This window comes from Schistocerca cancellata, chromosome 7 (genome assembly GCF_023864275.1).
Source record: "Schistocerca cancellata isolate TAMUIC-IGC-003103 chromosome 7, iqSchCanc2.1, whole genome shotgun sequence".
NCBI classification, from domain to species: Eukaryota; Metazoa; Arthropoda; class Insecta; order Orthoptera; family Acrididae; genus Schistocerca; species Schistocerca cancellata.
The window spans coordinates 352251084-352266968 of NC_064632.1; positions in this window are offsets into that span (position 1 = coordinate 352251084).

Genomic DNA, 15885 nt, shown 5'->3' on the forward strand with positions numbered 1-15885 from the left:
CGGGGTGCAGGAAAAGGCTATAGTAATCAAATATGTATAGAAACTTAAGCTCTTTTGAAAAGTATATAGACGTCAATGAGCTAATAGCACAAGAAACGGAGACATGCTGTAAAAAAACTAAAAAAAGCCCGTAATTTTCGAAGTTTTTTTACTGCACAACGTTTAATCTTCTTTTCAGTATTTCCAACCATATGGACCGAGCTAAAAAAATGAAATCTTCTACGTCACCTTTTCAAAGTTATATCTATTATATGACTGGACTAGTATAAATTGTGGTCGGTCTACGAAAACCATGTTGAATCGTTTATTACAAGACCATGAGTCTCTCATCTCACGAGCGCGAAGTTCAGGATGATGGCGATATCGTTGATTGGGCAATACTTTAATTCCATCTTCATCTACACCAATACTCTACGAACCAACGTAAAGTGTGTGATACAGAGTACTTTCCAATGTACCACGTGTGAGGGGTTCTTACCATCTATTCGTCTATGCAGCGCCAGAGATGAAAATCCTATGTCCTGAGTATCCGTGGGAGGCTCTCGGGTATGATAGGAGCACTTTCGGCACTGCTCATATCATACCAGTACTCACAAAATGAGAGGCATTAATTCAGGGTTTCACCGGTGTAAATTTATCATTTCAACACCAATTCGGTGGCGCGAAAACTCCTTTGATTATTCTGCAAGGGCATGCCAGGACGTGTCCCAAGAGGAATGGTCAACACTCAGGAATATGACTGGAACGACCATTCTAAGGGTAAAGCCTAGTAAACATGGGCTCTAAAAAGCAACCTTAGGAGCTGTGAGCTCTTCTTCATCATCTATAGTGTGAAACAAATCTCCTCTACTGCCAGCTCTTTGCTTTCTATGTTTTGATTGGTAATAGTATGCACTAGAACAGAAAAAAATGTACACTAAACACTGGCTCCAAAGTACATACCTTAAATATTGTGAGCACTTGCTCAGTACAAGAGGTACGTTTCACCGTAGTAAAAATGAACAAGTGCTCATAGCTCTTAAAGTATGTATTTTAGTGTCTATGTTTACTGGACATTTTTGCCTTAAATGGTCGTTCCTGTCATATACCTGAATATTGACCATTCCTGCTAGAACACCATGTGTAGTATGTATCAAAAGGGAATGTAAATAAATCCTAAGTCAAAACAATCGTTGCACCATGAAGGAATTATCTGAACGGGACGGAAAAGGGTAGATGTGATATACATCTAAAGGTAAAAAAATGATTATAATTTCAAGAAAACTGGATGATTTATTCAAGAGAAAGAGCTTCATAAATTGAGAAACTCAATAAATGTTGGTCCACCTCTGCCCATTAAAAAAAAGTAAAACTCCTCCCGAACAAGCCATGAAGGTTCAACGGTACCGACCGGCCGCCGTGTCATCCTCAACCCACAGGCGTCACTGGATGCGGATATGGAGGGCATATGGTCAGCACACCGTTCTCCCGGCCGTATGTCACTTTCTGAGACCGGAGCCGCCACTTGTCAATCAAGTAGCTGCTCAGTTGGCCTCACAAGGGCTGAGTGCACCCCGCTTGCCAACACCGCTCGGCAGACCGGATGGTCACCCACCCAAGTGCTAGCCCAGCCCGACAGTGCTGAACTTCGGTGATCTGACGGGAACTGGCGTTACCACTGCGGCAAGGCCGTTGGCTCTGCCCATTACGCAATCATTTATTCGCCTGCCATTGATTGAAAGGGTCGTTGGCTGCCCTACTGACGGATATTGTTTCAAATTTTGTGCATTCGGCGAGTTAGATCGACGTAATTCCAAGACGGTTGGAGGGCCCTACCTGTAATACTCCCAACGTTCTCGATTGGGGAGAGATCCGGCAACATTGCTAGCCATTGGAACACACGAAGACAAGCAGTAAACACTCTCGCCGTGTGCGGGCGGGCATTATCTTGCTGAAATGTAAGCACAGAATGGTTTACCATAAAGGGCAACAAAACGGGAGTAGATTATCGTCGACGGATCTCTGTGCTGTAAGGGTGCGTGGATAACAACCAAATGGGATACTATTATGAAAATAAATGGCGCACAGACCATCATTCTTGGTTGTCAGGGCGTATGCTGGGCCACAGCCAGATTGCTATTTCACTGCTGTCTGGGGCGTCCCCAGGCACGTCTTCAGCCTGGAATATCATTGCCTGAGTAGAATTGTCTTCAATGATGAGTCCCGCTTCGAACTGAGCCCCGATGACCAATTAAGACGTGTCTCGAGACAGCATGGACTGTGATGCGATACCAGCCTGACTGTTGCCCACCATATGGGCCGACAGCCAGGAGTAATCGCCTGGGGTGCCATTTCATATCATAGCGGGACCCCTTTGGTCGTGAACCGCGGCACTATTACAACACAGCGGTTCGTCGGCCATATTCCACGCCCCATTTTGTTGCCCTTCATGGCAAGTCATCCTGGGCTTATATTTCAGCAAGATAACGCCCATCTGCACTCGGTGAGAGTTTCTGCTGCTTGTCTTCGTGATTGCCAAAGCCTACCTTGGCCAGTAAGCTAACTGTATCCCTCCCCAATTGAGAACGTTTGGAGCATTATGGACAGACTCCTCCAACTAGATCGGGATTTTGACGATCTAACCCACCAGTTGCACAGAATTCGGCACGATGTCCCTCAAAGGACATCCAACAACTCAATCAATCAACGCCAAGCCGAACAACTGCTTGCATAAGGGCCAGAAGTGGACCATCTTGTTACTTGATAAAAATCACTGTCCGCTTGTGGACACACATTTTTTAGGAACGCTTGTCTATAAATGCGTGGCGTTATAATATAGACAATTAATTCATTGATCTTGTTATGTAACCACATCGTCTTACAGGGCCCCGTATCTAGACTATTTGAAAATGAGCTTTCAGCCTTGCTGTAAGTTCTTTCGGCTACAAGGATGGGTATCGTCTTGTATTATTAATAGGACACTGCACACTCTAGCGATCAGGTGGCAAGCTGTCTACACCTAACATTCTCTGAAAGACATATCGGCAGAAATGGTTACGTTTCCCAGCCATCAAAGTCCTCGGAACTAAATCCTTTAGATTTTCGTCAGTCGGGTTGGCTCAAACGGGAAGTCTATAAATACAAAGCAAATACAAGAAACGAATTAATCTTTCGCATTATGAACAGCGGCACCCTTGTAGGAGAAGTCAAGACGACCTCAGAACAGCTACACATGGTGTTGTTGAGAGAATTCGAGAGTGCATTCAACTCGGAGATGTAATTAATGAAAATCGGCTTTGAACTTAATCACTTGCCTTTGCTGAACACTTTCTGTGAGTTCGGGTTACATTCTAACAGCTATAGCTCTGTCACCAGCAGAAGTTAGACACATGTCACACAATACGTTGTATCAGAATTAGACTGTACTACTACTTCCTAAAATACATAGCCTGACAATGCAAGTGAAGAATGGGACCATAAAACAAAAAGAAATCTCATAGGATGAGAAGATATGCGATGTTATTTCAGTGATTAAGAAATGCAGTCAAATTTACAAAGAACTTTTCAATATCAGCCCACCTATCCATACAACGTTACAGTCCTTCTGGCCTGGATGCAAGCGTTGAATCCTTTTTCAAGGGTGTCATAAAGGCGTCCTACCGTTTCCTGAGGCAAGATGGCTCACAGCTGTTGTGAATGGTCCTTGTCATCCAGGATACTGGACAGAATTGACATCCAAGCTGGTTCCACACACATTCTTTTGGAGACAGATCTGAGAATTTTGCTGGCCACGTGAGCACCTTACATCATGCAGGCTATTCACTAAGTCGTGCGTCGTATGTGTATGAGCCTTGTTCTGTTGAAAAATGCCGGCCGGCGTGGCCATGCTGTTCTAGGCGCTTCAGTCTGGAACCGCGTGACCGCTACGGTCGCAGGTTCGAATCCTGCCTCGGGCTTGGATGTGTGTGATCTCCTTAGGTTAGTTAGGTTTAAGTAGTTCTAAGTTCTAGGGGACTGATGACCACAGATGTTAAGTCCCATAGTGCTCGGAGCCATTTGAACCATTTTTTTGTTGAAAAATGGCGCCACAATACGGTGAAAAGTAACACGTAACACTACAGAATGTCAGTGACATACTGTTGTGCCGTCAGTGTTCCCTCAATCACTACCAGCTGTGACCTGAAGTCACATCCGATGGCTGCCAATATCATGATGCCAGATGTAACACCAGTGTGGCTCCGCAAAACATTGTAAGAATGGAACCTCTCACCACGTCGCCCTCACACTCGCCAACGATGGTCATCCGTGGTCGTACGGAACTGCCATTCATTTCTGAACGCAATGCACGCCATTCATCGGCAGTCTGTGCTTCCCAGTCACGACACCACTCCAAACACAGCAGTTTGTGGTCTGATGTTACTGGCAGCCTACCTGTGAAACAGTAATTCCCCTAGTCCAACTGCAGCTATTCGTTGGAGTGGAATGACAGACAACGCTGCAGGGAGACCATTACTTGTTCTCATATGGCAGGCGCAGATGTCAAGGGGTTACAGTATGCATGGTGCACAATTCCATGAGAGTGGTCAGATGTGGTCGACCGAAACCTTGATGACGAGTATGAATGTGATCTCGTTCCCAAGGTGTCCAACACTGGGCTACTGTAACATCCCAATGCCTCACAAAGTGGATAATGCACCCCCCCCCCCCAACCAGCCTACCAAATGGAGACCGACAATGAGGCCACTTCCAAACTCAGTAAAGTGCTGAGAAGACTGTCTCCCACGAGTTCGTGGCATCTCTGTATTCGTCACAGTGATCACGCAACATCTGGCGCTTTTGACGGCCCTTATATTCGCTACCAGGCCTGATAACAACACTAAATACGAAAAACACCAACGCACCTTGGTGGCGCTTCTGCCTGCCACAGAGAATAGAGAGTTTAATAGTTTACATACTCCCTGATAGTGTGTCTGTCTAAAGTTACATTGACATCCGGTTATATCTTCTGGCAGCTTCACTTTCTTTGTCAGGCAGTGTACTGACGGGTTCCTCGCCATGTGCCCTGTGCAGTGGTTGTGCAATAAGGTCATTTTTGAGGAGGGGTGGTCTCAGGCACCAGTGTGTGTGTGTCAGCAGAGGGCGCCACGGTGCGTGACGTCATCCCGGAGAGTCGGCTCGCGCGCTACGGCAACTTCGGGTACGACGCAGCTCGCGAGGCGCTGTACACACCGGACGATGGGCAGACGCAGCCGCAGTCGCTGCCCTCCAACTTGGACGCGGGTGGCGAGCCCTGGGGTCTGCCTGAGGTGCAGCGCCAATTCGAGCACCTGCTGCGGCCCCTGGCTTCCTCTTGCTGCCTTCTCAGGCCGCTCAAGTGAGTCCAACACCCACACCATCTGCGGGGTTGTCTACTGAAATCTGACATATTTAGTTAGGCCACAAGTTGGACGCCGATGAAGAGTTCACCTCTCAGATGGGACAGTAAGCAAATAAGTGATCATCTGAAAGTACATGCCCCACGCTGGATGCTATTCTAATGTGCTTGCAGTCGATGCCTCATTAAGTATACATGTACCTTCAGGCATTCCCAATTACAACGTCTACACTGAGATGACAAAAGCCATCGAATGCCTCCTGATATCGTGTCGGACCTGCTTTCCCTGACATATTGCATGATCTCGATGTGGCACGGACTCCACAGGTCATTAGAAATCCCTGGAGGAATACTGAGCCGTACTGTCTCTACAGCCGTTCATAGTTACGAAAGTGTTGCCAGTGTAGGATTTTGTGCACGTACTGACTTCTCCATTATGTCCCATCTTGGGCGATCTATGTGGCGAAATCATTCGCCCGAATCGTCCTGGATCTTCTTCAAACCAATCGTGAATAACTGTGCCTTGGTGGTATGGCACACTGTCATCCAAAAAAATTCCATCGTTCCTGGGGAACATGAAGTCCATGAATGGCTGAAAATGGTCTCCAAGTAGGTCAACACAACCATTTCCAGGCAATGATAGATTGAGTTGGACTGAAGGATCAATCCATTCCACACCATTGTGGAGCCACCACCAGCTTGCACAGAGCTTTTTTGACAACTTGGGTCCATGGCTTCGTGGGGTCTGCGCCACACTCGAACTCTACCATCAGGTTTTATCAACCAAAATTGGGTCTCATCTGACCAGGTTTTCGAGTCGTCAAGGGTCAAACCAGTATGGTCACGAGACCTGGAGCGTCGCTGCAGGCTATGTTGTGGTGTTAGCGAGGCCCCTCGTGTCTGTCGCCTGCTGCCCTAGCCATTAACGCAACATTTCGCTGCATTGTACTAACGCATATGTTCTCTGTACGTCCCACATTGATTTCTGCCGTTATTTAAAGCAGTGTCGCTTGTCTGTTAATTCTGACAACGCAAGCAAAAACCGCTGCTCTCTGTAGGCCGTCGACTACGGCGTTGTCCATGGTGAGAGGCAATGCCTGAAATTTGGTATTCTCGGCACGCTCTTAACACTGTGGGTCGCGGAATACTGAATTCCCCAACGATTTCCAAAATGGACTGTCCCAAGCGTCTAATTTCAACTACCATTCCGCGGCCATAATCACGTCGGAAACCCCTTCACGTGAATCACCTGAGTACAAATGACAGCTCCGCCAATGCACTGCCCTCTTATACCGTGGTTACGCTGTACTAGCGCCATCTGTCTATGTGCATGTCGCTGTCCCTTGACTTTTGTCACCTGAGTGTATAAAATCTTTGTTGATCCATCGTGGAACCGGGACAGCGGCTCGTCAAATTTTTATCAAAGAAATTCATCAGGCAGATGTAAGTGTATTTGAGAAGTTATTTTATTTTATTTTGATTACCAGTTTCAGCATTTCACTATGCCATCTTAAGGCCCATATGTACTTCTTAGATACATTCTTATGTATCGATATTGGCGTACTGGCGTCATCAGTTTCTGGATCTGGATCGCTTTTGCGGGAAATAACACACAGAATTGGAGAGGTACGCTGGTGGACACCACTGTGAAGATGTGTCTTCCCAGCACTATCAGGGTAACTTTTGAGGGAATTCACACACAGAACTGGAGCGATGAGTTGGTGGAGAGAGAGCACTGTGTCTTCTCATCACTACTGGGGTTGCTTTTGAGGGAGATCTGCTACACTCAAACTGTAGGCTGCACACTCTGTGAACTGTCGAAACTGAAACCAGTTCACTGTGATGCCCTAATATTGCACAGAATCAGTAATCCTGTTGGAGCCAGTCTATAATGAATCATTTAACTAAGTGTAACAACGATGGAGCATTATGTATGATCTCACCAAAAAAAACGCATTTTCACCTGAGTAACAGCTGTACATATATACAGAGAGAGAAAATACGTACATAACGAAACTGCTGACCATTAACATGACTGATACTGCAACAAAATTGCGTAATATGTTATTAGTGCCTAGGACACCAGTTTTGAACCATTCACTACGACTGCATACTGTTTGAAGTTATACTCGAATTCCTGTACTGTACATTCCATTTACTTCCATCCTCCACTGTGTCTGACTACAGTGGCATACCAAACATCGTGTCTGGGATCAGTGATCGTGCACCAGAGTAAGATTCTCAGGGGAAACCTGTTCTTTGTAAGTAGCGATTCTGGATCCAGTATGGTGGGAACAGAGTTAAAAATGAAATGTTACTCCATGACATGACGTCATGTCTTAAGCAAAAATACTAACTGATCAGCCACAACGTTATACCGAGCGAGGTGGTGCAGCGGCTAGCACACTGGACTCGCATTCGGAAGGGCGACGGTTCAATCCAGCGTCCAGCCATCCTGATTTAGGTTTTCCTTGACTTGCCTAAATCGCTCCAGGCAAATGCCGGGATGGTTGCTTTGAAAGGGCGCGGCCGACTTCCTTCCCCGTCCTTCCCTAATGCGATGAGACCGATGACCTCGCTGTCTGGTCTCCTCCCCCAAACAACCCCAACCAAAACGTTATGACTACTGCACACCACGACGTTGAATGTCACCTGGTGGCTCTGCAGGCATGCAACGCAGTAAGGAAACTATATTAGCGGGGCAGAGACAAATACAAGCTATGATACGAGCAACTAGTGGCGAAATCGTATGTCATGACCGACTTTTAAAAAGGGCAGATTGTTGTTAACCGGCGTCTGGGAATGAGCATCTTGGAAACGAGTAAGATCTTTGGATGTTCATGCGCTACTGTCGTGAACATCTATGTATGGAATCATCCAGAGATCATGATGCCACATGAGAGTCGGCAACGCAGATCGGTACCACAGACATTAGCGAGGACTTGCTGTAATCCCCAACGAGGTATGTGAAACGCTGCTGAGACCACGGCTTCTCTTTCAGCATGGCAGCGCCCGCAGGCTGAGGTCAGTATAGTGCTGAGTCTGCAAGAGCTCATCCCAGTTCGATACCTTAGCTACAGCAGGCTAAATCATCGAGTAGGACCGTGACAGTTAAAGTCTCAGATGGACATATACCTTTGTCAGCGTTGAACATTGTATATCAAAAGAGCAGTGTGTTAATTGGTGCTTCAAGTGATGCTTTGCTAGTCCATGACAGCTGTAAATTATCCAGTACTCCTGTGACAAAGAAGTGTGTCAAAGTTAAGTAGATCCTTTATTCATTTATGTACATGTGTAGTACATAAAAATGAACCATCTCCCAGAGCACTCAAAGAACCTACAGTTATACCGGACGAATAGTCTCGCCTGGTCGCAACACTACGCAAAATGACTGAAGGACGGTGTAACCCTGAGTAGCAGATACGCTATTGAACGTCGACGCCTCATTACAGAACGCTCTGTAAAGCAGGATACGAGGCGATTTAAGACAGATCTGGCGATAGAGTACGTTATTGTTACAGTCACAGTTGTTTCAGAACACACAGTTCAGTTTATATTTTTGAACATAGGGTTCCGTAGCAGACGATCCCCATGTGTTTCGATGCTGAAGTAACAACCTCTTCAATTACTACTACAATGAGCACGGAATAATGGAGATATTTCCGAGGATCAGTAGAAACATATCGCCTAGTCGAATGAAACACGTTTCTTATTACACCAGGTGGATGGTGGTGTAAAGATACGCTGTCATCCAGGCGACCAGCTACAAGAAACAAGCACCGCACCAAGCACACACGCCACTAATGGCGGTATTAGGCTCTAGAGGACATTCATCTGTACTTCGGTGGAGCCTGAGGTAGCAGTCGATGGCATATTGATAGCTGCGAACTACTCGATCACTACAGACGAACTACATCCCATCATACTTGCTGTGTGTTCTGATGGCAATTGCACCTTCCAACAGGATATCAGTCCGCGTATCATGGTCTGAATCGTGCTAGACTGATTTGAAGAGTATGATAGTGAACCCAGGCTGATGTTTTGGCCACCAAATTCGACTGACCCGAACCCTAAGTAACACTTTTGCTAGTCATCGGGCGCTAAGTCCGCGCCCACAAAGACAGGCCAGCTACATACATGATATGCGTGATCTTTGCATGGATACCTGGTACCGTGTACCTACAGAAACGTACCAGGGACTTGTCGAATCCATGCCACGCAGAGTCGCTGCCGTACTGCGTTCCAAAGGAGGACCAGCACGGTGTTAAGCAATTGGTCATAAGGATGGCTCTTAATGATTTAATGGCTCTAAGCACTATGGAACTTAACATCTGAGGCCATCAGTCCCCTAGACTTAGAACTACTTGAACCTAACTAACCTAAGGACATCACACACATCCATGCCCGAGGCAGGATTCGAACCTGCGACCGTAGCAGCCGCGTGATTCCGGTTTGAAGCGCCTAGAACCGCTCGACCACATCGGCCGGCCAAGGATGGCTAACCAGTGTATTATGTATCTTCGCACTGGCAGTAGTGGCAAGATTTAGCAAAGAGTATTCTACAGCATTGGCTTCTTACTTAACTTGCATTTACCGCGAATCTCTCTCCCAGCGCAAAATTCCAAGCCACTGGAAAAAATTCGCCGGTGACTTTGTAACGACTATGCTCGGGCGTACGTTAACTCTTTAAAGCCTGTACTATGGTAAGTTGACGGGCTTCACCTTATAAGAAAGGATTTTAGTAAATATGTTGACCGCGTGTACCTGAATGGAGGCAAAATCAGACTTACACCCACTCAGTAACAACAATGATACGTCAAGCAAGTCTAAAGTGCAAATACACGTTAGGATGGGCAAGAAACATACACAGCAGATGCTACCAATTGTTAATAATACGGTCGCCAGCCTAATTAGGCATTAAGTGAGTTTTTTCCCTGTACAAGTGGATGTACGTACAAGCATAACAACACGTAGTAATACTGCATTATATGGTAAATTTTAGAACCAGAAAAATCTACTGAACTAATATTTTCACTTTCTGTACTAATTTGGACAAGCTATAAATACACAACATTACACTATAATGATTACTACAAACTGCGTTTTATCTATTGATCTGACTGAACTCGGGCATAGGTTACCCTAGAAATAGCACTTTTGAAACACACATACAATGTCAATTTTAAGAAGGGTAAAACACTGATAAATTTAGGTTTTATATAGACTTTAACTTTGCTGGTCAAAGCAATTCAGTACACTTCAGAATTCAAATGAATAGAAAAGAAAAAGGGGGGGGGGCCTGAAACTATTATGATCACTGTAGTGAAAGTTTGATTATTGAGAGCATTAAGCATTCAAGATTTCCAAAATATGATTTCGCTCTTTCTTGTCTTATTTCCTGCTCATTTAACTACCGTTATTTTTGTCTCAATTTAAATAAACTTCATTACTAAACCAATTTCAACATTATCTTCCAACTTTGTCATACCTATATTATTCGTCCAGTATTCATTAACAACAAAGTTCTTTAAACATCATTTTAACATCGATAGGTCTGCAGGTAATTATTATTAACATAAACTTTAAATCTTCGTCTTGGGATACTCGGATTGCACAACATGTGGAAAGGACCCTGTCTAGGTTAGTTGTGAGGATAATTAATTGATAGGACAGTTCTGGTAAAATTTAAGTTGTTATTGAACAGTATGTAGCAAAAGTGACACTGGTCCACACGAATATAGTACTGAAGGTTTCAACCTGTTCGTATGGATGAGGCGGTCGGCAGGCGGCGAGATGGCGAGGCACAAAGCACACGTGCAATTACAGCAATGGCTCATGAAATATCGGCACTTTACTTCTTCATGGCGCCGCAATGCTTTTCCATTTAGTGCCTATGGAATATTTCATGCTGTATAGACGTCGGAAACAGCGCATCCGAGGCTCAACGAAACCACTTTTTCCAGGAGAGCCTCCTCGATCCAGCACGTGTTTCTCAGATCGATGCCCAACTCCGACTACTACTGCTGAGCCCGTTGTGCCGTACCGTGCCCGTGTGCGTTTTCCCGCGCTCGCCTGCCTCCACCTTTTACCGCTCCCCTACAGACAGAGTATTCACCAAAGGTTTTACATTCCACATATTCTAATACATTGCCTACGCATGGACCAGGCATACAAATACAACTTTCACATCTTACAATAGTTTCAACATTAGGTACACTTCTCTTTGATTACAACATTACTTGAAATTTCACATAAATATTAAAATTTACATCGAAAATTGTTTATAGCTTTTTCAACATAATGTCATGAAACAAAAAAGAAATGAAACCAGAATATCGATTATACTAATTTATCGAAATTCAGAAGAAAAAAAATTTATTACATATACAGTAGGATAACGTTAGTGTTGTTACAACTTCTGTATAAAGGGTGTTTCCGTAAGAGCGTGCTAAAATGTAACATGGCATAGAGAGTGCTCCACTGAACAATTTGAGGTAGGGAACCTGGGTTTGGAGAAGCCGGCTTAAGGAGATATGGATGTAAACTTGTCTACCGCTTTGTGAAGCATTAATGTTTTCCAGCTTATTTACGACTAACATGCGTATAAGTTTACACGTGTACATGCTTTATTTCGTGCAAGGAAAAAAGGAGGACGAGCCTGATTGCTAGGAAATCATGACACAGGTTTTGTTTACTTCTCGTGTCCATAAGGTGGCTCTGCTGTACCGTATTTACATTGTCCCATGATAGAACGCGCTATGAATCAACGGCAGACTCATTCGTTACTCAATGCTGTTCAGAGACATACAGTACAATATGTTGGAGCAGTACCGGTACAGTTTCACGGAACTCACTGACATGTACCTTCTGTATGGGCAAGTACGTTGCAAAGCTCTCGCTGCTGCAAAATCGTCAAGGGAACGATTTCCTAACAGGCATCATCCCTCACAACGAGTGTTTATTTCTCTGGGTCGATGAATGCGGGAGAGTGGTTCACTGGAAAGAAGAAACGAGGGACCTGGCAACGTGAGGACCAGTCGTACACCCGATTTTGAAGAGGAAGTGCTGGTACGTGTTGCAGCGGACCTCACCACAAATACTCGTCGTATTGCACGTGAAATGGACGCTGCACAAACTAGCGTGTGGTGAGTACCCATATCACCCACAACGAGTCCAGGCAGTGCATGACTGACTTTTCACCAAGGGTTTCATTGTGTCAGTGGTTGCTCCAACCATGGATTGATCGACCAGATTTCCTCCAGATCTTGCTGTTTGCTGACGGGGCCTCATTTGATCATAATTGTATTTCGAACAGCAGGAATAGCCGTGCGTGGGATGACGAAAACCCTCACGCTGTAGTAGAGTCATACCATCAAGTACGTTTTCTACATCTACATCTACATCCATACTCCGCAAGCCACCTGACGGTGTGTGGCGGATGGTACCTTGAGTACCTCTATCGGGTCTCCCTTCTAGTCCGGTCTCGTATCGTTCGTGGAAAGAAAGATTGTCAGTATGCCTCTTCGTGAGCTCTAATCTCTCTGATTTTATCCTCAAGGTCTCTTTGCGAGATATACGTAAGAGGGAGCAATATACTGCTTGACTCCTAGGTGAAGGTATGTTCTCGAAACTTTAACAAAAGCCCGTACCAACCTACTGAGCGTCTCTCTTGCAAAGTTTTCCACTGGAGTTTATCTATCATCTCCGTAACGCTTTCGCGATTACTAAACGATCCTGTAACGAAGCGCGCTGCTCTCCGTTGGATCTTCTCTATCTCTTCTATCAACCCTATCTGGTACGGATCCCACACCGGTGAGCAGTATTCAAGCAGTGGGCGAACAAGTGTACTGTAACCTACTTCCTTTGTTTTCGAACTGCATTTTCTTAGGATTCTTCCAATGAATCTCGGTCTCGCATCTGCTTTACCAACTATTAATTTTATATGGCCATTCCATTTTAAGTCACTCCTAATGCCTACTCCCAGATAATTTATGGAATTAACTGCTTCCAGTTGCTGACCCGCTATTTTGTAGCTAAATGATAAGGGATCTATCTTTCTATGTATTCGCAGCACATTACACTTGTCTACATTGAGATTCAATTGCCATTCCCTGCACCATGCGTCAATTCGCTGCAGATCCTCCTGCATTTCAGTACAATTTTCCATTGTTACAACCTCTCGATACACCACAGCATCATCTGCAAAAAGCCTCAGTGAACTTCCGATGTCATCCACAAGATCATTTATGTATATTGTGAATAGCAGCGGTCCTATGACACTCCCCTGCGGCACATCCGAAATCACTCTTACTTCGAAAGACTTCTCTCCATTGAGAATGACATGCTGCGTTCTGTTATCTAGGAACTCTTCAATCCAATCACACAATTGGTATGATAGTCCATATGCTCTTACTTTGTTCATACTCTCCGAAGAGATTCAAAAAAGGCCTTTATCAAGACCATCACTAGTGACAACTTCCTGCAATATTGAAGGCTTATCCGTAAATAAAGAAATTTCATTATCTGACATGTGCAAACGAAACAACTGTGATGTTTTAGTGAGACAAGAAACACACAAAGCACCAACTAGCCATAGACAAAAAATACAGGGCATGAAATTAGTTCTTGAGAGACCACACGAAAGGTACGGAAGTGCTATATTTGTGAAACCGAACTTAGACGTATGCTCCTGTGCTCTGACCTGCGAAGAAAATATAAAAATTTTAACTATTGAGCTACATTCATGCACTGTAATATCCGTGTACAAACCACCCAGTGCGAGGTTCAAATTTACGGAGCCTGGAAATTTCCATTCAAAAAACATTAAAGTTGTACTAGGAGATTTTAACTGTCACGGTCTCGCATGGGGTTATAAAGAGACAAATGACGATGGCGAAATGCTGGAGACCTGGGCAGACCAGGCTAAACTGAAATTGATACATGACCCAAAGTTTCCTGCATCATTTAACAGCGGAAGATGGAAACGAGGATATAATCCAGATAACATCTTTGTCTCCGAAAAGGTATCCCTGCAAACTGTAAAGCAAATCGAGGACCCAATTCCAAGATCGCAACACAGAGCAATAACTTGCTGCATTACTGCAGTAATCAAATCAGATGTAATGCCCTTCAAGAGACGCTTCAATTTCAAAAACGCTCATTGGGAACTTTTCACAGAAGACCTTGATAAGGAGATCTTGGAAATTAAACCAGAGATACAATCATATGAAACTTTTATAGACCTTGTCAAGAAAATCTCTCGACGGCGCATACCTAGAGGGTGCCGCACCCAGTATATCGCTGGGCTCAATGGTAGCAGCAAGGAAGCTCTGAAAAAGTATGAAGAACTGTACAATAAGGACCCCTTCTCAGAGGAAACGATCCAGGCAGGTGAGGTACTGATGTCTGGTATCTCCGAAGCGAGAAAGAAAAAGTGGTGTAACCTCCTACAAGAGACGGACATGAAGCACAGCAGTAGGAAGGCATGGAAACTGGTCAAAAGTCTCAACAACGACCCAACAGAACCACAACCAAATTACAGTGACGTTATACCTGATCAGATAGCTCACCAACTACTCTTGAAAAAAAAAACTAAAAGAAAGATCAGGAATGGCAAAATTAAAAGAAAATTGAACGAGGAGATTAGCTTCCTAGCTCGCCCGTTCTTCATTCAGGAGCTACAAGATGCCATCAACGATTTGAAAAACAATAAGGCCGCTGGCCTCGACGATCTGAGATCTGAGCAAATTAAACATTTTGGACCGGGAGTACAAGCATGGATCCTAGAGCTAATGAATAACTGTATTACAACAATGCAAATTCCTAAACTGTGGAGGAAAGCTCGGGTTATTGCATTACTAAAACCAGGGAAAGACCCAGCTGAAGCTAAAAATTTCCGGCCTGTCTCACTGCTTTGTCATTTATTTAAAGTGCTGAAGCGAATGATCCTCAAACGCATAGCTGATTATGTGGACAAAGCCCTCATTAACGAACAAGCTGGATTTCAACCAGGAAAATCATGCTGTGGCCAAATCCTTAATCTCACACAGTACATCGAAGACGGCTATCAGAGAGGAGAAGTAACTGGGGTCGCATTCCTGGATCTCAGTGCCGCATATGACACAGTTAACCATAAGTTCCTTACCCAGAAAGTGTATAATGTCACTAAGGACTACACCCTTTCTATGTTCGTGCAATGCATGCTACAGAACAGACGCTACTATGTAACCTTTCAATCTAAAAACAGCCGATGGAGGACACAGAAAAATGGACTTGCACAGGGTAGTGTCTTGGCTCCAATATTATTTAACATCTATACCAATGATCTTCCCATCAGCCACCAGACACGAATGATCATATATGCTGATGACGCAGCAGTGGCCACACAGGATAAAACCTTTGAACAAGTGGAGGAGAATCTCACAGGAGCCTTAACAGAACTTGCTACCTATTACGACGGCAATAATCTCAAACCAAACCCTAGTAAATCTCAAGTATCCGCCTTCCATCTTAGGAACAAACAAGCCAAACGG